Raw genomic sequence first — 25270 nt, 5'->3', positions numbered from 1 at the left:
GCAGCAAAATGTTTTAAGATGAGACTAACATTCTGCATTAATTTTTGCCATTTCCTAAGTGGTACATGTTGAGCAGAGGGATGCCTGGGTGGCTCAGTGGTTGAGCATCTGCCCACATCGGGCTCCCTGCATGGAGCCTACTTCTCTCTCTGCCTATGTCTCTGCCTCTCTCCTCTGTGTCTCTCATGAATAAATAAATAAAAATCTTAAAAAAAAAAGAAAGAAAGAAAAGAAAGAAAGAAAGAAAGAAAGAAAGAAAGAAAGAAAGAAAGAAAGAAAGAAGCTGAGCCGAAAGTAGTGTCTATGAGGCTAAGAAGCCAAGCAGACCTATAGTTCAAAACCGGAGCTCAGGGACTGTCAAGAAAAGATGAGTGATAATGACCTCTCTAGTTAGAGAGATGGAAAGTCACAGAAGCACTACACTCTAGAATAGTAAACAAGAAATAGACCAGTCCTCACAACAACAGAAACACAATTTTGAAGCAGCTCAATCCTATATTGGATTAAGATGATTCACCTCTAAGTACCTACACAAAGCAAAGCCATGCTTTTCTAGAGTAGGATAACATCAGCCAGAGTCTGTTTTATTTCTGAAAATGTCAAATGACCAAAAAAAAGATGAAAAAAGGCCATAGAAAGATTTATGGGTGACCTACATATTGAAGTGACTAAATACGCATTTTATTTTTTTCTCATGTCCATTCATTCATGCATTTATTCAAACACCTGCCTTTCTCTAGCTTTATTAAGATATAATTGAATTTTGTGATAACTGTGATAATTGTGTGAGTTTAAATGTACAAGGTGATTTGTTATATGTATATCTTATGAAATAATTACCACAAGAAGACTAGTTAACATATTTATCACCTCACATAATTACCATTTTGTGTGTGTGGTAAGAACGTTAAAGATCTACTATCTTAGCAAATTTAAAGTATATAAAACATACAGCGTTGCTATCTATAGTTAGTATGCTATACATTAGATCCCCAGAACTATTCATTTAGAATTGGAAGTATGTACCCTTGGACCAACATCTCTTCATTTGCCCCAACCCCTAGCCCCTGGCAACCATCATCTAGCTCTGTTTCTATGAGTTTGGCTTTTCTAGGTTCCACACATAAGTGAGAATATGTACACACACACGCATTTGTTGAAGGACACTTAGGTTGTTTCTATGTCTTAGCTGTTGTGAATAATGCTGCAATGAACATGAGATGCACATATCTCTTCAAGATAGTGATTTCATTCCTTTGAATACACACCCAAAAGTGGGACTGCCGAGTCATATGCCAGTTCTATTTTTAATTTTTTAATGAATCCTCATAATGTTTTCTATAATGACTGTGCTTATTTGTATTCCCACCAACAGTGCACAAGAGTTCTCTTTTCTCCATATTCTTGCAACACTTGTGAACTCTTTAGACATACATTTTAAAGTGATTTTGATAAATGTGTTCAAGAAAATAGATGGCAAAATGGAGAATCTCTCCAGAGAACTGGAATCTATGAATTAGAATCAAACATAAATGCTAAAATTGAAAAGCATAATAACCAAAATTAAACACATTAGGAACAGAAGAATCAATAAACTAGAAGGGGGTCAACAAAAAATATTCTCACTGAAATACAAAGACAAAAAATGAGAAATACAGCATAAAATCACATGCCCCCTCGAACCAGTGTTTGTATCCCAGAACCTGCACATCAGAAAGCATAATGGTGGGTTTGAAGATGAGAGATGTTTAACAGCTCCAGCCGGATAAATATAAAAAGAAACCAGGGCAGCCGGTGTGGCTCGGCAGTTTAGCGCCACCTTCAGTCCAGGGCGTGATCCCGGAGACCCCGGATGGAGTCACATGGTGGGCTCTCCGCAGGGAGCCTGCTTCTCCCTCTGCCTGTGTCTCTGCCTCTCTCATAAATAAATAAATACTTTAAAAAAAATAGAAAATAAAAGAAACCACACCTCATTAATAAACGACTGAAAACCAAAGATATAGAAAATGTTAAAAACTGAGGGAGGCAAAAGACAAATACCTTTAAACAGCACCACCTTTAAGCCCAGGCAGCTGTGGTTCTGGCCTGGACTTCACTTTCCACCTGTCACTCTCCACAAGGTGGGGGACGGGGAGGGGGGGGGGACGGGGGGGGGGGGGCGGGTCCTGCAGTCTGGCTGATCTGCCCACCTGCAGGCATCACACTCTGTAACTCGGACTCCAAACTGGGGCCTCGAATTCCCCGCGCACAGAGCCTCAGGCCCACCTCCAGCGCCGCGCACAGCCCCCTGTCCCGCAGAGGGCGCGCCCCAGGTCTGAGTGTGCTCAGAGCGGGGTGGTGCCGGGCAAATTCCTTAAGCAAGCAGACACCCTCTCCTCTTAGGAACCACCCAAGGGTGGGGCAAGAAGGGGCCTGGGGTCAGGGGCCTCCACGTTGGGGCCTAGGAAAGAAGCAGGGACGCGCCTGCCTTCGAAAGAACAACGAGTAGACTGAAAACTTCCCAACATACACGATGGCAGCCGTAAGGCAACGCACGGGTTGATATTCTGGAAATGAAAGAAAATAAATGCAGATGAAAATGAATGCAAAATGCACCTCACAACGAAAGAAAAACGTACCTCAATGATGGAGCGAGCTCCGCCGCCGCCCCGCACCTTGCGCCCAGCGCCCCACGGAAGTAGCGGACCCGAGCTTCCGGTGGTCCGGAAGCAGGCGCGCGGGGCATGCTGGTCCTGCCCGGTGGTCCCAGAGGGCATTGCGCGACGCAGCTGACTCCTCCCAGTCAGGTGGTGGGTGGTGCCTGGAGAGAAGACTGCCGGGAAGGCGGGAGGGGAAGAGCGGGTGCTGATGGGAGGAAATGCCGCTGCTGCAGGACGGCGTGGTATTCTGGGAGGAAACCCCATCCTCGAGGTGGTGGAAAGCTTCTTCCGCCACGAGGCCAGCATCCTGGAGGACAAGCTGGTGGCACACGCCCAGAACGAAGAGAGTGAGGAGCAGAAGCTGAGCGGGGGGGCGTGGCATCCTGCGAATCCTCAAGTCCTGCAACCCCTGCTGAGCCTGAGCTTCCCCGTCTCACGTGACAACAGCGGCGGGGAGGTCATCTGAGGTTATGGGGCCCAACACAGCCAGCACTGCATGCTCCCTTTACAGCAAAGATGTGAAGATAAAGTAAAGTTTTGGTTTCCCTTGTGACATCTAAATGCGCTGTGGTTGATGTGCCATTTGGGGGGTGCGAGTGCTGGTGTTAAGATTTATACCAAGAACCACACCAGTAATGAATTGGAAAAGATCACAAGGGGGATCATCAGGGAACTGACAAAAAGGCGTTTTATTGGTCCTGGCGTTGATGTGCCTTCCCCAGACATGGGCACACGTGAGCAAGAGGTGTCTAAGATTGCTGACACCTATGCCAGCACCATAGGGCATGTAAATTAAAACACATGCCTGCCATCCTGGTAAATCTGGGTCACATCCACCCACGTCCCTCTGTTACTGGCAATAATGTTTTGCATGGTATTGAAAACTTCCTTAATGAAGACTGTTTAATGAGCATTTCAGGAATGACACCAGGGTTTGGAGATAAAATATTTGCTTTTTAGGGATTTGGCAGCTTTGGACTCTCTGCTTACAGTGTAATTTTGCTAAATGTGTTGGTGTTGCTGAATCTAATGGGAGCATATGGAATTCAGATTGCAACATGGGTCAGTCCTGAGTTTCTCCAAGCCTAAACCCTGGGAAAGAAGCATCCTGCAAGCCAACTTCCTTGAGCAAAATATTCATCCCTGTTGCCAATGAGAAAAGCAGGTGACCAAATCCAGTGCACCCAGTCAAAGCCAAGACTATTGCTGAAGCTGCGAACAAGCTAACAACTCCAGAAACTGATAAGATTTTTCTTTTTTTTTTTTAATTGGAGTTCAGTTTGCCAACATATAGCATAACACCCAGTGCTCATCCCATCAAGTGCCCCCCTCAGTGCCCGTCACCCAGTCACCCCCGCCCCCGCCCACCTCCCTTTCCACCACTCCTTGTTCGTTTCCCAGAGTTAGGAGTCTCTCATGTTCTGTCTCCCTCTCTGATATTTCCCACTCATTTTCTCTCCTTTTCCCTTTATTCCCTTTCACTATTTTTTATATTCCCCAAATGAATGAGACCATATAATGATTGTCCTTCTCCGATTGGCTTACTTCACTCAGCATAATACCCTTCAGTTCCATCCACATCGAAGCAAATGGTGGGTATTTGTCGTTTCTAATGGCTGAGGAATACTCATTGTTTCTGAAGAGGAACATTATGGTTATTCCTCATCTACACTTGAATGCTGAAGGAGTGATAGTATTTTACTTTGAGTGGCTAAAGAATATAAATCATATCATCTATGGCTGTTTGATCTTCAAGTATGAAAGAGATTCTAACCACTGCTTTCTCGTGTCTGTCCAAGGTAGTTTAGAAAGAAAATTTATAAAACACCATCGAACTTTCCCCATTGTATCCACAGCAGGGTTCCAAAACAATATCCAGAAGGCAGTGTACTCTCTGGTTTAGCTTACACTATAGAGTTTTCTGCCAGGGAAATAATGTACACAGCCACAACGTATAATCTAAGATTGGACCTGAGAACAGCTGCCTGTGTCAGCACCACTGAGAAAGTCTTCAATGTGTACAGTGAGGCTGGTTTGACCTTCAAATAAATGAATCATAGCTGACTTCTTCACTATCCTCTTTACCTTTGACTTATCACAAGTTAAACGTAACTACAGAAAGATTTTTCTTTTATGGACATCATTCTCAATAACTCCGTCCAAATCAGCCTTTTAAGAAGAAAGAAATTAAGGGTCATCACATACATGTTGATGAGTGTGAAAGTGGAAATGACTGTGCCAGAGGGCCACTTTGGATATTTTGCCTTTAAATAAAAAGTCTTTTCATCTAACTATATGGTTCCTTGCTCCATAGCCTGTTCCCAACATGTTGATTACCTTTTGTTTCAGCTCAGCATTTACATAATTTTGCTCCAGCCAAGTCTGAGATTGGATATACTATAAATTTTATACAATTTAAGAAGTGGATGTGTGGCATTTTCAGAAGGTAGTATTGTCCTAAAATTACTTATTGTTATTTCATATCAGCAAAATAACTCAATTTCACAGATTACAAACAAAAATAAAAACTGTTTCTCATATGCATTTCATTCCTTTAGAATGATAGAAGTACATGTCGCTGTAATAAAATTGCCTTGCGTCATTTAAAAAGCCTAACCTTGACTCAAGCAGTAAGTGCTTATAGACATAAATGAAAAACTCATATTTTATGACATAAAATAGTATCATTTGTAGTTCATCCATACTGTATTATTGTACAGCAAAAATAAAAATCCAGATGGATTATCATTATCTTCATAACTACAGATGATGGAGACTATTTTTATTGTGGCTATCTGAATTTGCTAAATATAATTATGACATGTAGTCCAAATAATGCAATAATCTCCTTATCATGTTAATTTTTCATTTCTTTAAGGATCTATTGCACTAAGTAATTGAACAATAATTCAAGTAGAATAACCCAGGAAAAAACTATTTGGTCTTGGTGTCTGGAGTCTGGCTGACAGCTTAAGCATTGCCAATGTCTCCAGCCCTGCCTTATTCCATCTCCCTTTTCTTTTAGAGGCTCCAAATTCACAAAGCTTAAATAACAAAGTAGAGCTTAAAACATTGGATTGAGTGTTTACAATTTTTTTGCCCAAGACCTATTGAACAGTGGTATACCAATGAAATATTAGACATTAGGTATGTAATGAATGAGACTTTTTAAAAAAAACAATAATACTCTTTCAGAAATTGCTAACTACTTTGTAACTTCATGACTTAACCTGGTAATAAAAAACGTTGTTAAAAGTCTACCTTTTCAAGAAAAATTGAAAGGGAAATATTTTCAGGGAAACAGCAGCTAAGTACATTTAGCACCGGTATACTTTCACAACAGAAATACTGGAAGGATTTGCTTATATAGAGGGAATATGTTCCTAAATGGAAACATTGAAATAGAGGGATAAATTAAGAGCAACTGAAAGTTTAACGTGAGTTTAAGAATATTGGTCTGTATAGTAACAATAATGTCTTAAGGATTATGCACACGTCTCACTCACTCAGTTTTGCTCCTTTGTTTTGTTTCTTAAATTCCATATACGAGTAAAATCATGTGGTATTTGTCTTTCTTTGACTGACTTATTTTGCTTAGCTTTGTACTCTCTAGCTCCACCCATGTTGTTGCAAATGACAAGATTTCCTTCTTTTTTGTGGCTGAATAGTATATATGTGATGTGATATATTTATCACATCTTCTTTGCCCATTCATCTGTCGATAAACACTGGACTGCTTCTGTAGTTTTTGGCTATTATAAATAATGCAATAAACATAAGGGTGCATGTAGCCATTTGAAATAGTGTTTTGTATTTTGGGGGTAAATACTAGAAGTGCATTTACTGGATTGCAGGGAATGTCCACTCTTATGACTTATATTCAGCATAGCATTGGAAGTCCTAGCCACAACAATCAGACAACAAAAAGAAATAAAAAGCATCCACATTGGTAAAGAAGTAAAACTTTCAGTATTTGCAGATGACATGATACTATACATAGAAAATCCAAAAGACACCCTTTCCCAAAAAATACTAGAATTAATAAATGAATTCAGTAGAGTCACAGGATACAATATCAACATACAGAAATCTATTGCATTCCTATACACTAATAACATAGTAGCAGAAAGAGAAATTAAAAAGACAATTCCATTTACAAGCACACCAAAAGTAATAAAGTACCTAGGAATAAACTTAACCAAAGAAGTAAAAGACCTGTAGTCTGAAAACTATAAAACATTGATGAAAGAAATTGAAGACTAAACAAAGAAATGGAAAGACCTTCTGTACCTATGGATTAGGAGAATAAATTTTATTAAATTGTCTGTGCCTTTCCTATCTGCTGGGCACATAACAGCAGACTACCATATGAAGTATCCTTTTTCAATACAGGAGCTCCTACTCATGGAGCAAGCAGACTACTTGCAGACTACTTCAGTGGGAAGACACAAAATTTAGACCAACAAGAGAAAGTGTTCTATCTTAGAACCTACAGGTAGAGAGAGAGAGACTACCTGCTCATGAATAGAATGCACTTACTCCATTTCAGCATATTCCGGAGTATATAACATTTACATTTTACCAAAGAACTTTGCTGCACAGTTCTTTAATTGAATGTCTTTTGACATCACTCATATCAAAATATATATATATTGGTAATTGTTTGTCTTTCAGCCAGTCATATGGGCTGTTTCCACTAGAGCTTAAAAGTGTACTAGTAAAAAAAATAAAAACAAAATAAAATAAAGTGTCTTAGTAATTGTATCTCAAGTGGTTTGTACTTAGTCATAGCATAGTTTTCTAATTCAGAATACCAGTAACTGCCTTTTGGTGTCAGCTAAAAACTAATAACTCCAGTCTGTCTGAGTTTTAGTAATATACCCATATAAAATCATTGGTCTGTTAGGATTATATAGTCTGCTTATACTCTTACCCTTGGCAGATCCTCAGAGACTTCCTTTGTTTCCAGCTCATTTGAATTTAGTCTTTTCTTTCCTAGTCACTCTGTATTAGAGAGGATAGGATACCCAAATTCAGTATATGTATCTACCAGAATCTGTATTGCTCCATAAGACCTTGTGTCCTTTTCTCATTAGTGGGACCCAGAAGGATAGTAATTTGTTCTTTACTATTTGTGAAATGTCCCTAGAGGGCTCAACTTGGGATATTCCTGGATATTTGATTGTTCTCTGCCCTAAATCACCTATCTTTGACTACTTCTGCACATTGTAATTTACAAATACCCTTGGGGAAAAAACAAACAAACAAACAAATACCCTTGGCTTCCTCTTCCAAAGAGTAAATTATCATATTATCAATGTAATGAATCAACGTATTTTGAAAGTGGTCGTATCTAAATCTCATCCTATCAGGTTGTGGCAGTATGCCAGAGAATTCAGGTACCCTTACAGAAGAACAGTAATTGCAAAATGGAGTCCATCTCACATGAAGATGAACTGTACCTGACCTGCTTTCCAGAATGGGATACAAAAGCCAAGTCACCTTTACTTTAGCAAATAGGTCCTCTTTAACTTGCTTAATTCTTGAAATGTTTTCTTCATGTCTGGCCTAGCAAAGGCTATCAATGGAAGTCCTTTTAAAATTGAGTAGTCAAAAAAAAAATTGAGTAGTCAACAGTCATCTGTGCAAGCTTTTTCATTAGCCATATCAGAATGTTATACAGAGAATTAGAGGATACTTTCACTCTATTCTGCTTTCTTAATAAGAGTTGAGGTTTACTATCTTCTGGTACTCAGATACTGCTTAATTACTAAGAAGAGGGTGCAGGCAATACTAATGGACCTCATTTAGCATGTAATTAGAACCAGGCAGAGGGTGATTTTGCCCAACATTTGGCTACAAGCTGGTAATAGCAATGCTCTCTATTCATGCATCGTCTGTCTTCTGTATATATATTTGGGACAACATGATACTTCCACTGGATATCTCTCATTCTTTCGATTATCTACAGTTTTACCTAATCTTGGTACCTTCTGCCATAGAATCAGCATACCACCACAAGGTTTACTTTTAGCCCCTTAATGTTGCTTTCTGATTTCCCTGCAAATATAATAGACATCATGTACCAGAATCTCTAGGGAAAATAATGTCTTCAGTGTTAAAAAGCGTAGAGGTTATGATGGTACTAAAGTAAGAGTAATCATGGACAAACCTAAAAGATGAGATCCAAAAGGTTAGAAATGAAGTTCTCCATGCCTATAATAAGATCTTCCAGGACAAGTTGTCTTCAACAACCATATGTTTTAATGGAGGAGTTAAGATGGCAAAGTAGTAGGGGGACTCTGGGCTTTCCCCAGCCCTGTAACACAGCTGTACCAAAGTCAGATCACTTATAAACACACCCCACTTCATGCAAGGAGAAAGTCTGCCGAGGATGGAGCAGTGGGAAAGAGCAGCCAAAATGCAGCAAAAAGTGTACACAACGTATACCATTAACACTTAGTGCCAGGCCCTGGACCGTATATGATCTCTTATTCCATCATTACTCTGATGTACAGGAAACATAACAAGCTTTCATAACACTCAAAAGATAGAAACTTAGTTAAAATGGCAACATGGAGTAATTCTTCCTAAAAGAAAGACCAGGAAGATATCATAGCTAGGGATATATCAGCTCAAAGCAGATATAAGCAATACATCTGAAGAAGAACTTAGATCGACAGAAGACTACTTGCTGGACTTGAAAAAAACATAGAAGACACCAGGGAAACCCTTGCTGCAGAAATAAAAGACCTAAAAACTAGTCAGGCTGAAATTTTAAAATGCTATAACTGAGAAGCAGAACAAACAGGATATAATCACTATGAGGACTGAAGAAGCAGGAGAGAGGATAGGTTATATAGAAGATAAAATTATAGAAAACAATGAAGCTGAAAAGAGAGGGAAAAAACTATTATATCACGAATATAGACTTAGGGAACTCAGCGATTCCACAAAGTGCATTAATATCTGTATCCTAAAGGTCACTTTGACTTACAGTGTGGCAAATAAATTAGAGGCATTTGTCTGAAAAAAAAAATCTGTATCCTAGAAGTCCCAGAAGAAGAAGAGTGGGAAAGGGGCAGGAGGTTTATTTGAATATATTATAGCTGAGAACTTTCCTAATCTGCAGAAGGAAACAGGCATTCAAGGCCAAGAGGCACAGAGAATTCCCCTCAAAATCAACAAAAATAGGTCAATACCACAACATAGCATAGTGAAACTTGCCAAATAAAAGATAAAGAGAGAATTCTTAAAGTAGCTAGGAAGAAAAGTTCTTTAAACTACAAGGGTAGACACATAAGGCTAGCAGCAGGCCTGCTCACAGAGACCTGGCAGGCCAGAAAGGACTGGCATGATATATTCAATGTGCTAAATGGGAAAAATATAAATCCAAGAATACTTTATCCAGCAAGGCTGTCATTCAGAATAGAAAGAGAAATAAAGAGTTTCCAAGACAAGGGGTGCCTGGGAGGCTCAATTAGTTAAGCATCAGACTCTTGGTTCTGGCTTAGATGGTGATCTGACATCAAGCCCTGCATAGGATTCTCTCTCCCTCTCCCCCTCCACCCTCTGCTCTCTCTTTCTAAAAAATAAATGAATAAATCTTTTTAGAAAGGGTGTTGGGAAAACTGGACAGCCATGTGCAGAAGAATGAAGTGGGACTACTTTCTTACACCATACAGAAAAATAAACTCAAATTGGATGTAAGACCTAAATGTGAGACAAAGATCCATCGAAATCCTAGAAGAGAACACAGGCAGCAACCTCTTTGACCTCAGCCACAGCAAATTCTTGCTAGACACATCTCCAGAGGCAAGGGAAACAAAAGTAAAAATGAACCATTGGGACTTGATAAGGATAAAAAGCTTTTAAACGACAAAGGAAACAACAAAACTAAAACGCAACCTATGGAATGAAAGATACTTGCAAATGTCTTATCACATAAAGGGTTAGTATCCAAAATCTATAATGAACTTATCAAACTCAACACCCAAAAAGACAAACAATCCAGTCAAGAAATGCACAGAAGACATGAACAAACATTTTTCTAAGGAAGACCTACAAATGGCTAATATCACTCATCATCAGGGAAATATAAATCAAAACCACAATAAGATACCACCTCATGCCAGTCAGAATGGCTAAACTTAGTAACTCAGGAATCAACAGATGTTGGTGAGAATGTGGAAAAAGAGGAACCCTCTTACACTTGGTGGAAATTCAAACTGGTTTAGCCACTCTGGAAAATAAGATGGGAGGTCCTCAAAAAGCTAAAAATAGAACTGCCCTATAACCCAGCAATTGTACTGCTAGGTATTTATTCGAGGATACAGAGATTTGAAGGGGCACATGCACCCCAATATTTATAGCATCAAGAACCAGTATGGCCAAAATATGGAAAAAACCTAGATATCCATCAACAGATGAATGGAAAAAGAAGAAGTTATATACCCACACACGGTGGAATATTACTCGGCCATTAAAAAAAGAATGAAATCCAAAAAAAAATTTAAAAAAAGAATGAAACCTTGCCATTTGCAACTATGTGGGCGGAACTAGAGGGTTTTATGCTAAGCAAAATAAGTCAATCAGAGAAAGACAATTATAGGATTTCTCTCATATGTGGAATTTAATGAACAGATGAACATAGGGGAAGGGAGGAAAAAATAAAAACAGAGAGAGAGGCAAATCATAAGACTTTCTTAACTATGGCAAACAAAAAGGGTTGCTAGAGAGGAGGTGGGTGGGTGGATGGGGTAACTGGTGATAAGCATTAAGGAAGGCATTTGTTAGAATGAGAGGGTGTTAATATGCAACTGATGAATCCCTAAATTCTACCACTGAAACTAATAATACACTGTATGTTAACTAACTTGAATTTAAATAAATTTTTAAGCCATATGGTTAAAATGAAAAGAAATTTTTTTTTCTTAATAAAGAATCCTGGGTAAAGGTGCCATATCAATTAGCATAGCCTAATCTAACATTCTCCCTCCCTCCCTGGTCCTGTATCATCAGTGTCTACTTTCATGTATATTTGCAAAACCATGCCATTCCCTTTGACTGTAAGCCCTCTTCTTTCATATTTTACTCTATAATGCCCCACTCCCCAAGCTGAAATCATTGTGGGATTTGAGTACATTTGTAGATTTAGAAACAATGAGGAGTTTTGAAGTTGGGTTGTAAGGATAATTGATATCCGTTTGTAAACTGTGGTAGTTAATGTGTTAGTAAAACTACAGAATTCTCTCTGGTTAGTTGAAGCAGAAATGAAATCTATTAACATTCATTAGCCAGTTCATAGAAGCTGGCACTTGACTGGAAAAATCAGGTTAAGACAGTTAAGCTTCCAAAACAACTTTTAGGACTAATCTGCAACTCTACCCTCATCAAAAAGCAGTCATCCCAACTGCCATTCCCACAACTTTGCCTCTCCTGCCAGCACCGTTTAGTTTAGTTTTCTCTTGCTGTAAGATATATTACCACAAACTTAGCTGCTTAACACAATACACATTTATTGTACCACACTGTATAAGTCTCAATTTCTGTTGGTCAAAAGTGAAGTCACAATTGAGCTGGTCCTCTGCTGCCCTTGTGATGTTGGCCAGGCTGCCTCCTCATCTGGAGGTTACTGGATGAGATTCCTCTTCCAAGCTCACTCAAATTTTCAGGAGGAGGAGGATGGAGGGCCCTGATTTTTTAGTCACTGGTAGCTACTCTCAGCTTCTTTGGCTGCACTCAGCTTTTGGAGACCTGCCACAACATGACATTTTACTTTCTCAATGTCAGTGGAAGATCATCTCTTTGCACAAAACGGTCAAGCCCCCCTTTTAATGGCTGATTAAGTCAGACTCTCCCAGCATAACCATCCTTTTGATTAATTCAAACTCAGGTAGTTTTGAACCGTTATTACCTCTGCAAAATCTCTTTACTGTGCTTTATAGCATTACCAAATCAGGAAAGTGACACCCCTTACCTTTACCATATTCCAGAAGTCATGTACATTCTGTCTCCACTCAGGGGGAGAAATTATCCAAGGGAATGACTTATTGGGGGTCACCTTACAGTATTTCTGACACACTATCTCTGCTAGAACTTGTACCCAGGTTTCATCATCTTCATTTCTGAATCAAAATGATTGGTCGAAGTTAGATCCCTATCTAGCTTCAAAAGAGGTTAGATAATATAGTTTTTTATATTACAATTTGGGAAGGCAAGACTCAAAAATCATCAAAATTTAGAGAGGATGTTAAAAAATGGTGAGCTGTCAGTAATGACTCATATCTACCACAAATGTAAATTACCTCAAGTGTAGGAGAATTTTCAAATATGTAAATAATAATGCAGTATATAAGTTCAGAGTTAATCATGGCTAGAATATTGCATCCCTGTGCTTATTTCCAGGGGTGCTTGGAGCAAAAGTGCTGACCCTTAACCAAATCTAAAAGGAATATATTAACCCATGATTGGTGTATTTCTGTGCCAAGTTATTTTTTTCAGCCTATGTTTCTTTTTTTTTTTTAGTTTTTAATTCCAGTTAGTTAACATACCCCATTATATTAATTTTAGGTGTATAATATAGTAGTTCAACACTCCCATATATTACCCTATGCTCATCATGAGGAGCACTCCTTAATCCCCATCTGTGCTAAGTTCAGAATATACTAGGGGAACCCTGGGTCAGTTTGTCAGCATTGTTTATGGAAAATATATGGATTAATGGCCTGCAGCACATAGTTTCTGTTATCTTGGTTTCTGTTCTTGAACAGGTCATGCAGCTTGTTTTGGACTGTGTGACCAAAGAGATGTGGAACACCTTTTCTGATTTCTCTGAGACTAAGCTATCACACCTGTATTTTGATGGTGCTTGACTTGAACATAAAGCACATCATGTGTGGTTGAGAAAGGATTTTGGAAGTGCTACCGAAGTAGCCCTCTAGTTTTAGATACTTAGACAATGTGAGAAATGGTTTTCAAATTTTCTTTTGGTTTTAAAATTTTATTGAATATTTTTATTCATCTGTTGTTACACGTTTTCTGTTTTAACTAATTAACATATATTTATTAATTTATTTCCCAATACTAAGTCATCTCTTCAGTCTCTAGAGTAATACTTATTTGGTAAAGTTGGTTTGTAATGGATGGATATAGTTTTTTTATCTAATGGGAAGGGTGGGGTTTTTTGCATATATCTTTTCAAATTTATGTAACTAAAAAGTTTTTGCACAGAAAAGGAAATCGTGATAAACTCAAAATGGATGAAAGATCTAAATGTGAGACAAGATTCCATCAAAATCCTAGAGGAGAACACAACACCCTTTTTGCAACACCCTTTTTGAACTTGGCCACAGTAACTTCTTGCAAGATACATCCATGAAGGCAAGAGAAACAAAAGCAAAAATGAATTATTGGGACTTCATCAAGATAAGAAGCTTTTGCACAGCAAAGGATACAGTCAACAAAACTAAAAGACAACCTACAGAATGGGAGAAGATATTTGCAAATGACATATCAGATAAAGGGCTAGTATCCAAGATCTATAAAGAACTTATTAAACTCAACACCAAAGAAACAAACAATCCAATCATGAAATGGGCAAAAGACTTGAACAGAAATCTCACAGAGGAAGACATAGACATGGCCAACACGCACATGAGGAAATGCTCCACATCACTTGCCATCAGGGAAATACAAATCAAAACCACAATGAGATTCTACCTCACACCAGTGAGAATGGGGAAAATTAACAAGGCAGGAAACCACAAATGGTGGAGAGGATGTGGAGAAAAGGGAACCCTTTTGCTCTGTTGGTGGGAATGTGAACTGGTGCAGCCACTCTGGAAAACTGTGTGGAGGTTCCTCAAAGATTTAAAAATAGATGTGCCCTATGACCCAGTAATTGCACTGCTGGGGATTTACCCCAAAGATACAGATGCAATGAAACGCCGGGACACCTGCACCCCGATGTTTCTAGCAGCAATGTCCACAATAGCCAAACTGTGGAAGGAGCCTCAGTGTCCATCGAAAGATGAATGGATAAAGAAGATGTGGTTTATGTATACAATGGAATATTACTCAGCCATTAGAAATGACAAATACCCAGCATTTGCTTCAACGTGGATGGAACTGGAGGGTATTATGCTGAGTGAAATAAGTCAATCGGAGAAGGACAAACATTATATGGTCTCATTCATTTGGGGAATATAAAAAATATTCCAGGGGGAAAGGAGAAAAAATGAATGGGAAATATCAGAAAAGGAGACAGAACATGAGAGACTCCTAACTCTGGGAAACGAACAAGGGGTGGTGGAAAGGGAGGTGGGTGGGGGTTGGGGGTGAATGGGTGACGGGCACTGAGGGGAGCACTTGACGGGATGAGCACTGGGTGTTATGCTATATGTTGGCAGATTGAAGTCCAATAAAAAAATAATAAATGGATAAATAGGAAATCAACAAAATAAAAAAGCAACCTACAGAATGGGAGAAGGACCCACACAACTCAATACACACACACACACACACACACACACACACACACACACAAAAAAAAAAACAAATAATCCAGTTAAAAAATGGGCAGTGGACTTGAATAGACATTTTTCCACAGGGGGTATACAGATGCCCAAAAGACAAATGAAAAGATGCTCAGCATCACCAACCATCAGGGAAACAAAAACCGAAACCACAACCACATATCACTTTTTACCTGTCAGGATGGCTAAAATAAAAAATAAAAAAAAAAAAAGAACTAGAAAAACAAGTGTTTGCAAGAATGTGGAGAAAAAGGAATCTCTGTGCATGGTTGGTGGGAATGTAAGTTGATACAGCCACTATGGAAAATAGTATGGAAGTTCCTCAAAACTTTATAAAAAGAGCTGTCATATGATCAGTAATTCTGATTCTGCTACTGGAGATTTTGTTAAGTAATTTCTACAGCCAACACAGGGCTCAAACTCACCACCCTGAGGAGAGTCCCATGCTCTATTGACTGAGCCAGCCAGGCACTCCCTCCAGTAGTGTTTAGTCTTAGCTATTCGTGGAAGTTATAATTCTAGCTATTTTAATCTTTTATCAGTATTTGCAAGTATGATTTTTTTTAACCTGCCACAGAAGTGCCTTTATGATTTACAGTATTTAGGAAAGAAATAGCACTCTAGAAAAAGAGCATTTCCAAAATAAGATCTTCAGCAAAGGCTGGGATATAGTGGATGAGTTTTAATAAAGTCCAGTTTAAAGTGTTGCTCTCACTGGCAGTTATTTTCAGGTTGTAAGGATGGTTCTCTCTGAGTCTCTCTGTCAGCCATCTTTGGGTGCTAGTGACTGTCTCAGTGAGCTTAGCTCTCTGTCAGCCATCTCACCCTTGGCCAGCTCTTTACCGTCTAGAATTTTATAATTGCCAAGAACTTCCTTTGGGAGTGGCTTACTCCATTTGCAGTCTGGAATTTCACCAGTTGAGACTACAATATTTAGAGTATCATCCATCTCCAGAACATCTTCATCTTCCCAAACTGAAACTCTGTATCTATTAAACACTAACTCCCATTTCCCTTTCCCCAAACCCCTAGAAACCACCATTCTATTTTCTGTCCCTATGAATTTTATTACTCTAGGTGTCTCATGTAAGTGGAATCACATAATAATTGTGTCTGGTTTATTTTACTTAACATAATGTAGCATGTATCAGAATTTCCTTCCTTTTTAAGTCTGAATAATCTTTCATTGTAGGTATAGACCATGTTTTGGTCATCCATTCATCTGTTTGGTTTGGTGGGGTATGGGTTGTTGCCAGTTTTTGGCTGTTGTGAATAATAATGCTGCTTTGAATAGTAACGTACAAGCACTTGTTTGAGTCCTTGCTTTCAATTTTTTCAGGTATAGTCAGGTGGAAGTGCTGGACCACATGGTAATTCTGTGTTTAATTTTTTGAGTAACCATCATACTATGATGGTTACTATCATACATGATTCATACTATCTTCCACTGTGGCTACACTATTTTAGATTTCTACCAGCAACATACAAGGATTTCAATTTCTCCACATCTTCACCAATACTTGTTATTTTCTGTTTTGGGTTTTTGCAGTTGTTTCTGTTGTTATAATAGCTATGTTAATGGGTGTAAAATATTATTTCATTGTGATTTAGACTTGTCTTTTCCATTGATTGTTTTTTGACATTAGATTAATTTTGCATTCCCAAAATGAACTCTCTTCATTATGGTATATTATATTTTAATAAATTGTTTGACTATATTCGCTATATTTTGTTTGCAATCTTTCCATCTATGTTCATAATAATTATTGGACTATTTTCTCGTCACATTTTCATCAGATTTTAGTATCAGAATCATTATTAACTTCATAAAACAAGTTGAGAACTCCTCCTACTATCTCTATTCTCTAAATGAATTTGTGTGTAAAGCTGGTAATATTTCTTCACCAGTGAAGCCATGTGGGCTGGAGTTTGCTTTATGGAAAATTTTGTAATTACATGTTTAATCCATTTAATAGATATTGGAGTATTCAAATCATATTTTCCTCTTAAGTTAGAATTGCTAGGTTGTATTTCTCAAGGAATTTATATATTTAATATAAGTGTTTGCTACTTATATTTTCAAGAGTATTTGGTAAATTTGTGTATGATATCCTTCTGATAACTTTTTAATGCTTTTAAGAATGTAGTAATTCTTCCTTTTCATTTCAGGTATCACTAATTTGCCCCCCGGGGAGGCGGGGTGTCAGTATTACAAGTTTATCACTTAAACTAATCTTTTAAAGAAATCAACTTTGGCTTTGCTTATTTTCTCTGTTGTACATCTGCTTTCTATTTTATGTTTACTGCTCTTGATTATTTTCCTCTTTCCACTTTCTCTGTACATAATTTGCTAGTTTTTTCCAAGCTTCTTGGAGTGCAAGCTTAGAATATTGAATTGAATTTCCAAGCTTCTTGGGGTGCAAGCTTAGAAAATTGAATTCCAAAAAATTGAAAAATTTTTGTTTCTTTTTTTTTAAATATTTTATTTATTTATTCAAGAGAGACACACAGAGAAAAAGAGAGAGAGGCAGAGACACAGGCAGAGGGAGAAGCAAGCTCCATGGAGGGAGCCCAACGTGGGACTCCATCCCAGGTCTCCAGGATCAGGCCCTGGGCTGAAGGCAGCACTAAACCGCTGAGCCACCAGGGCTGCCCAATCTTTTTGTTTCTAATAGGTATATTAAAAGATTTCTTGTCCCTTTTAGCACTTTTGTAGCTGCACCTTACAAATTTTGATATGTTATTTTCATTTTCTTTCAATTCAAAATATTTTCTAATTTCCTTTGCAATGTCTCTTTTTACCTGTGCACATTTAGAAATGTATTTGGAAACTTTTCAATTTATCTTTCTTGTATTGATCTCTAGTTCAATTTCACTATGCCAGAAAGATTCTTTACTTTATTCTAAAACTCTAAAATGTGATTTATTTCAGTAAATTTTTTATTTAATTTTACCTACTCAAATTCTATTTGTTTCTATTTATTTTGTAATACTCTTAGTTGATGTTTAACTCTTCTCCAGCTCAGGTTCCTTTTTGTGTTTGGCCCTTTCTGGTTTTGGATTGAAAACTTTGAGGAAAATTTCACAAACCATTCAGAAATACAGACATACCAATCAGATGTTTGCAAAATATGAAGTATGCACTTCACAATAGGAGAAATAGAATTGTCTAGTAAGTATTCAAAATTTATTCACACTAGTGAATATAAAATAAAATCTAACTTTTAGCCAATAAATGTGCAAGGTAAAGTATACTACTAATGTTTAATATAGATGAAAATCTAACAAAGTAAGTATAATCATATGCTTTATTTTTTATTGTTTTATTTTTATTTGAATTTATTCTATGCAGAATTTACTCCTGGGCCTAAGTTTTTGTTTCTTCAGTTTCAGTTTCTTCTTCTTTTTCTTCTTTGCAACCTCCTTTTCTGGTTTAGGAACAGTCTGCTCTTTTTCAGTAAGAATCATCTCTATGTGGCAAGGTTAATGTATGGGTTAATCCGGCCATGAGCCCTGTTAAGTTCTACGTTGCATCTTGGGGGCTTTGTCCACCTGGATGTGCTCAATGACCAGAGAATCTACATCTAAACCCTTAAGTTCAGCATTACTCTCTGAATTTTTAAGCATGTGCAGTAAAAATTCAGCACTCCTCTTGAGCTGCCAACCCTGTGTCCAGAAGAAGACGAGAAAGGAGAAGGGGAGGGGGAGGAGAAGGGGGAGGAGGAGGAGAAGAAGAAGAAAGAAAGAAAAGAACAATGTGACTAAACTATATTTGGATTTAATCCACTCTTTACCAAACTTTTATGTACAAATGGAAATATGGTTGAATATATATCCTAATTCAGTAAGGCAGGCACAGGTCTTAAGTCTATATTTCTTTTCTTTTTTTGTATATTTTTTATTAGAGTTTGATTTGCCAACATATAGCATAATACCCAGTGCTCATCCCATCAAGTGCGCCACTCAGTGCCCATCACCCAGTCATCCCATCCCCCCACCCACCTCCCCTTCCACTACCCCTTGTTCATTTCCCAGAATTAGGAGTCTCTCATGTTCTGTCACCCTCTCTGATTTTTCCCACTCATTTTCTTTCCTTTCCCCTTTATTCCCTTTTACTATTTTTTATATTCCCTGAATGAATGAAACCATATGATGATTGTCCTTCTCCGATTGACTTATTTCACTCAGCATAATACCCTCCAGTTCTATCCACATTGAAGCAAATGATGGGTATTCGTCTTTTCTAATGGCTGAGTAATATTCCATTGTATATATACCAGATCTTCTTTATCCATTCATCTTTCGATGGGCACCAAGGCTCCTTCCACAGTTTGGCTATTGTGGACATTGCTGCTATAAACACTGGGGTGCAGGTGTCCTCCCATTTCACTGCATCTGTATCTTTGGGATAAATCCCCAGCAGTGCAATTGCTGGGTCATAGGGTAGTTCTATTTTTAACTCTTTGAGGAACCTTCACATAGTTTTCCAGAGTGGCTGTACCATTTCACATTCCCACCAACAGTGCAAGAGGGTTCCCCTTTCTCCACATTCTCTCCAATATTTGTTGTTTCCTGTCTTGTTAATTTTCACTATTCTCACTGGTGTGAGGTGGTATCTCATTGTGGTTTTGATTTGTATTTCCCTGATGATGGCAAGTGATGCGGAGCATTTTCTCATGTGCTTGTTGGCCATGTGTATGCCTTTGGTGAAATTTCTGTTCATGTCTTTTGCCCATTTCATGATTTGGATTGTTTGTTTCTTGGGTGTTGCGTTTAATAAGTTCTTTCTAGATCTTGGATACTAGCCCTTTATCTGATATATCATTTGCAAATATCTTCTCCCATTCTGTAGGTTGTCTTTTAGTTTTGTTTACTGTTTCTTTTGCTCTGCAGAAGCTTTTTATCTTGATGAAGTCCCAATGATTCATTTTTGCTTTTGTTTCCCTTGCCTTCGTAGATGCATCTTGCAAGAAATTGCTGTGGCGAAGTTCAAAAATCTTTTTTTTTAAGTTTTTATTTATTCTCTCATGAGAGACACACAGAGAGAGAAGTAGAGGCAAAGGCAGAGGGAGAAGCAGGCTTCTCACAGGAAGCCCGACGTGGGACCCGATCCTGGATCACGCCCTGAGCCAAATGCAGACGCTCAACCTCTGAGCCACCCAAGTGTCCCCAATAGTCTATATTTCTAACACTCTCCAAATGATGCTAATAATGCTGGTTCATATCTTATTTAGTGCAATATTGTTTCCTAGAGTAGAATTCAGTGATTCATCACTTATATACAACACCCAATGCTCATAACAACACATGCTCTTTTTAATACCCATCACCCATCATTCCAGCCCCCGACTCACCTCCCTCCATCAACCCTCACTTTATTCTCTATCATTAAGAGTTTTTTATGGCTTGTTTACCTCTCTCCTTTTTTTCTTTTCCCCCTTCCCCTATGTTCATCTGTTTACCATCTTAAATTCCACATATGAGTGAAATCATGTGATCTTTGTCTTTCTCTGACTGACTTATTTCACTTAGCATAATAATCTCTAGTTCCATCCATGTTTGTTGTAAATGGCAAGATTTATTTTTTTGATGTCTGAGTAATATTCCAATATATATAATGGAGATACAGATATATAGATATAGATATCACATCTTTTTTTTAAGTAAGCCTCATGGTGGGCATGGAGCCCAATGCAGAGCTCAAAACCATTACCTGAGCCAAGACCAAGATTTGGACACTTAACCAACCGAGCCACTCAGGCACACCAACATCTTCTTTATCCATTCATTCGTTGATGGACATTTGGGCTTTCTCTATAATTCAGCTATTGTAGATAGTGCTGCTATAAACATCAGGGTTCCTATATCCCTTTGAATCTGTATTTTTGTATCCTTTGGGTAAATACCTGGTAGTTCAATTGCTGGGTCACAAGGTAGTTCTATTTTTAACTTTTTGAGGAAGCTCCAAACTACTTGCCAGAGTGGCTACCCCAGTTTGCATTCCCACCAAGAGTCAAGAGGGTTGCCCTTTCTCCACATCCTTGCCAACACCTGTTGTTTCTTGTATTGTTTATTTGAGCCATTCTGACAGATGTGAGGTGGTATCCCATCATGGTTTGGATTTGTATTTCCGGATGATGAGTGATGTTGAGCATCTTTTCTCTTAGCCATTTGTGTGTCTTCTTTGGAAAAATGTCTGTTCATGTCTTCTGCCCATTTCCTGATTATTTGTTTTTTGGGGTGTTGAGTTTATTGAGTTTGATATGTTCTTTATAGACTTTGGATACTAACCCTTTATCAAATATGTCATTTGCAGATAAACTTGCCTACATTCTTGAGTACAGTTGCTAAAGTTCTTGACTATAAAATTGACTTCAAATTGTGACTATTGGGAATAACAGAGTTGTCATTCCCCTGAGCTTCTTAGCCAGGGAGTTAATGCTCAGGCTGTCTAACCATAGCTGTTCTGAGACTTAGACCAGAAAACTGAATGAGTGGCTGAGACATGTTATAAAGTAACATGTGGAAATTCAAATGAAGAGATGCCTGGATGAGGGCATTTGAATATCATTTGAAAGAAGCAATTGTATTGTGACTATTTCATATTTTTAGTTCATAATCTAGTAATGCATCTAGTTATCAATAGGACTTTATGAATTTAACCATGTTCCAGGATGCATAAACTACCTTTTTGAGTTCATTCATCTTCTTAGAAGCTGGATTTAAATCATACTCCTATAGCCTTCTTGAGCATCAGATTGTTTTATTAGACAGAATTTATAGGTAATCAGGATTTGGGCTCTAGGAAGGGCTTTGCAGCTAGGATCATGGATGAAGAATTGATAAGTATGGGCTCCTGAGTCACCCTTGTTGGAAAATTAAGACTGGGCTAGACCTTGCATTATCATCCACCAAGCAACTCAATATTAGCTAAAACCAGGAATCAGGCTGGGGAACCATGGTGAATCCTAAAAGTTTCCTAAAGGACAGGCAATGTTTGTTTAACTGCACTCCCTGAGTTATAAACTAGATACAGAATCTTAGAAAAAACGTGGAATATAAATACAGGAACATAATCTGGGCGTGAGAATGGGACTTGGAACTTAGACACTGACAAAGTGTTTAAGGATCAAGATCAAAGAGGTACACAACTGTGGTACTGTGGTATATACCGGACTGAATGTTTATAAGCAGCTCTTCTAGACTGGACAAGAAAGGTGAAATCTACATCCTTTGGGGCAGGAGTGAGCAGCAACTGATGATTTCAACTGAACACAGGGCCCTGTCAAGCTCAAGCTGTCACAGAATTGAGAGGATAAGCTCCAATCTTCTTCTCCTTCTCTCTGTCCTACTCTGTCTAGGGGAATTGTTCAGAGAGTGTTGTTCTAGGGAGGGTCTCCTTTTCTAGGTGTTCTTTCAAGCACTAGCATGATTTTCCATTCACATACTTTGGTTTCTTCTTTTTCCAGAGTTCTCTGCCCAACTGACATATGCATCTATCCCAGAGAATAATGTAAGTGCAAGTACCAAATTTATACCCAGAGTCCCTAATATTTCCTGTCTCATTTACAGCTGCTCTTCCTTTTGAAAGCAGTCACAATACCCTCCCACTTCTGAGTGAAATTGCCCTTGCAATTGTAAAATGGTTTAACTTTGGAGGGAACAATACCAGAGTGATTTCAAAATGTCAATGTTAAGCCACTTTAGTGATCTTTAGATGATTTTCTTACACCTCCTTTGGGAAACAAGTGCAGTGATTATTACAGCAAAAACTTAATTCCTGATAGCACATCACCTTGTGAGAGTGATTTGCTATCTGACTTCTTCCTACAGTTGTAGCCCATGGTAATGATACTGATAAAAATAATACATGAGCTTTCTGTGTAGGCATGTTTCTAAATACATATATTCTATTTATCATTGCAAAACCTTATAAGGTTGTTACTGTTATGAGCTTACTTTATAGACAGTAAAACTGAGGTACAGAACAATTATGTCACTTGTATAAGGTCTCATAGTTAATTAGTGGTGGAGCTAGGATGAACCTGGGCTGATACTCACCTGTGACGACCTATGCTGCTCAATCATACTCTAGGGTACAGCTATAAAGAACTATCCAGTTTCCTAATTCTTGTCCTTTGAGCATACTTTTCTGTATATTTACATGTCTCTTTAGAGAAAACTTACATTTTAAAATCTTGGTTCAAATACCTCAATATTAACTCATTACTGAATCTTCCAAAATTCGTTTTTAGAACTGCCATTGCACCATCACCATGGTTTCTAATTGCTTGTCTTTACATATACATCTCACTGAAACGGGACCTTTAAAATGAGAGAGACCATGCCTTATTCCCCATTACGTTTAAAGTGACTGACATAAAACTTATAGCCTAGTGTAGAAGCTAAAAATTTATTTTCTGATTAATAGTGATAATATAAGAGAATCAGTCCAATGTGAAATCTAATTAGAAGATAGAAGAAACTTCACTTATCTCAGCTCAGGTTTTGACCTCAGGGTCTTGAGTTCATTCCCCACATAAAATTTTTAAAAATAAGAAAAAGAAAAAACTTCACCGTCATGATTTTTCATATACTTTTTAGGAAAAAGCCTTCATAAATGGGCTTGTGGAACCACAGAACCATCACCCAATTCCTTCTCCTTGGGCTATCTACTGACCCCCCATGCCCAGGCTGCACTCTTTGTGCTGTTCCTGAACATTTACCTGCTGACCATCATGGGGAACCTGCTGCTGCTGATGGTGATCAGAGCTGACTCTCACCTCCACGTGCCCGTGTACTTTTTCCTTGTCATCTCTCTTTCCTGGGCTTTTGTTTATCTTCAGTTATTGTGCCTAAGATGCTGAAAGACCTCCTAGCAGAGATAAAAACCATCTCAGTAAGGGGCTGCCTGGCTCAAGGTTTCTTTGTGTTTATCCCTGCAGGAACTGAGGGCTTTCTACTCTCAGTGATGGCCTATGACCACTTTGCTGACATCCGCCATCCTCTGCTCTATGGACAGATGATGAGGAAACAGCTGTGTGTACAGCTTGTGTGGGTCTCATGGGTCGTGGGTGGTTTGAATACGCTCATCAACATCCTCCGAGCTACCAACTTGGACTTCTGTGAGAGCCATACCACCAGCCACTACAGCTATGAGGTGCCCTCTCTCTTCCCTTTGTCTTGCTCTGATGTCTTCACCAACCTCATAGTGCTGTTCTGCTCCACTCTGCTTCATGGGGTTGGGACCTTCTTCCCAATCATTTCATCCTATGCCTGCATTGTCTCCACCATCCTGAGCATCAGCTCCTCCTCAGGCAGAAGCAAAGCCTTCTCCACCTGCCCCTCTCACCTCATTGTGGTGAGCTTCTTCTATGGATCTGCTTTTCTCAGCTATCTCATGCCAAATTCTGGATACCCCCTAGAGTTGATCTCTATACAGTATGGTGTGGTCATTCCCATGCTGAATCCTCTCATCTACAGCCTGAAGAACAAGGAGGTGAAGGCAGCTGTGAGAAGGAAATTGCAACCTATTTGCCATATTCTAGGTGCAAAAGGAAAGCTAGAGGATAATATGATACCAGCCACACATTGTATGAGCTGACTTTAATAAAAAAAACTTTCTAGGTCTATACTATGTGAGATGTTATAAGTAAGCAGTGCATAGGAAATGAACATAGAAGTATTAGAAAGGTGTTACTTTAGTCTAAATAGAAGGAAACAATGGGTTAAATAACTATCTCAATTCAGAAAATGTGGTCATAAAAGTGTTCATTCATTATTCTCACCACTCCCCAAATATTTACCTTAGTCTTTTTATTAGTAAAATAAATGTAAAAAGTGTCTTCAATCATTAGTAATTGAGTTTAGGAAAAGGCAAAGCCATATTTTACTCTTAAGTGATGGTTCTCGATGATTGAGTAAAAACAGTAATAGACTTCAGCTATGTGGCAGGAAAATAATGAACTTGAGCTGAGTGATTCTTGGATGTAGGTAAAAAAGAACTGAAGATGCTGAAGAAAGTGAGTTTATATACTGAGACAGAGGACAGACTCAAGTAAACCTTCCAAAACCCTATTGTTTCTTGCTATAATC

The 25270-nt window shown here is 38.4% G+C and overlaps 2 pseudogenes; both read left to right on the top strand.

Annotated features, from left to right (window-relative positions):
- The first annotated feature begins 2818 nt into the window (after positions 1-2818).
- LOC112678167 (glutamate dehydrogenase 1, mitochondrial-like) lies at positions 2819-6372 on the top strand (annotated as a pseudogene).
- Positions 6373-23795: 17423 nt separating this feature from the next.
- LOC112678169 (olfactory receptor 8S1-like) lies at positions 23796-25270 on the top strand (annotated as a pseudogene).

This window comes from Canis lupus, chromosome 27 (genome assembly GCF_003254725.2).
Source record: "Canis lupus dingo isolate Sandy chromosome 27, ASM325472v2, whole genome shotgun sequence".
Lineage (NCBI taxonomy): Eukaryota > Metazoa > Chordata > Mammalia > Carnivora > Canidae > Canis > Canis lupus.
Note: the sequence above shows the minus strand (reverse complement) of the source record. Positions and strands in the feature narration are given on the sequence as shown.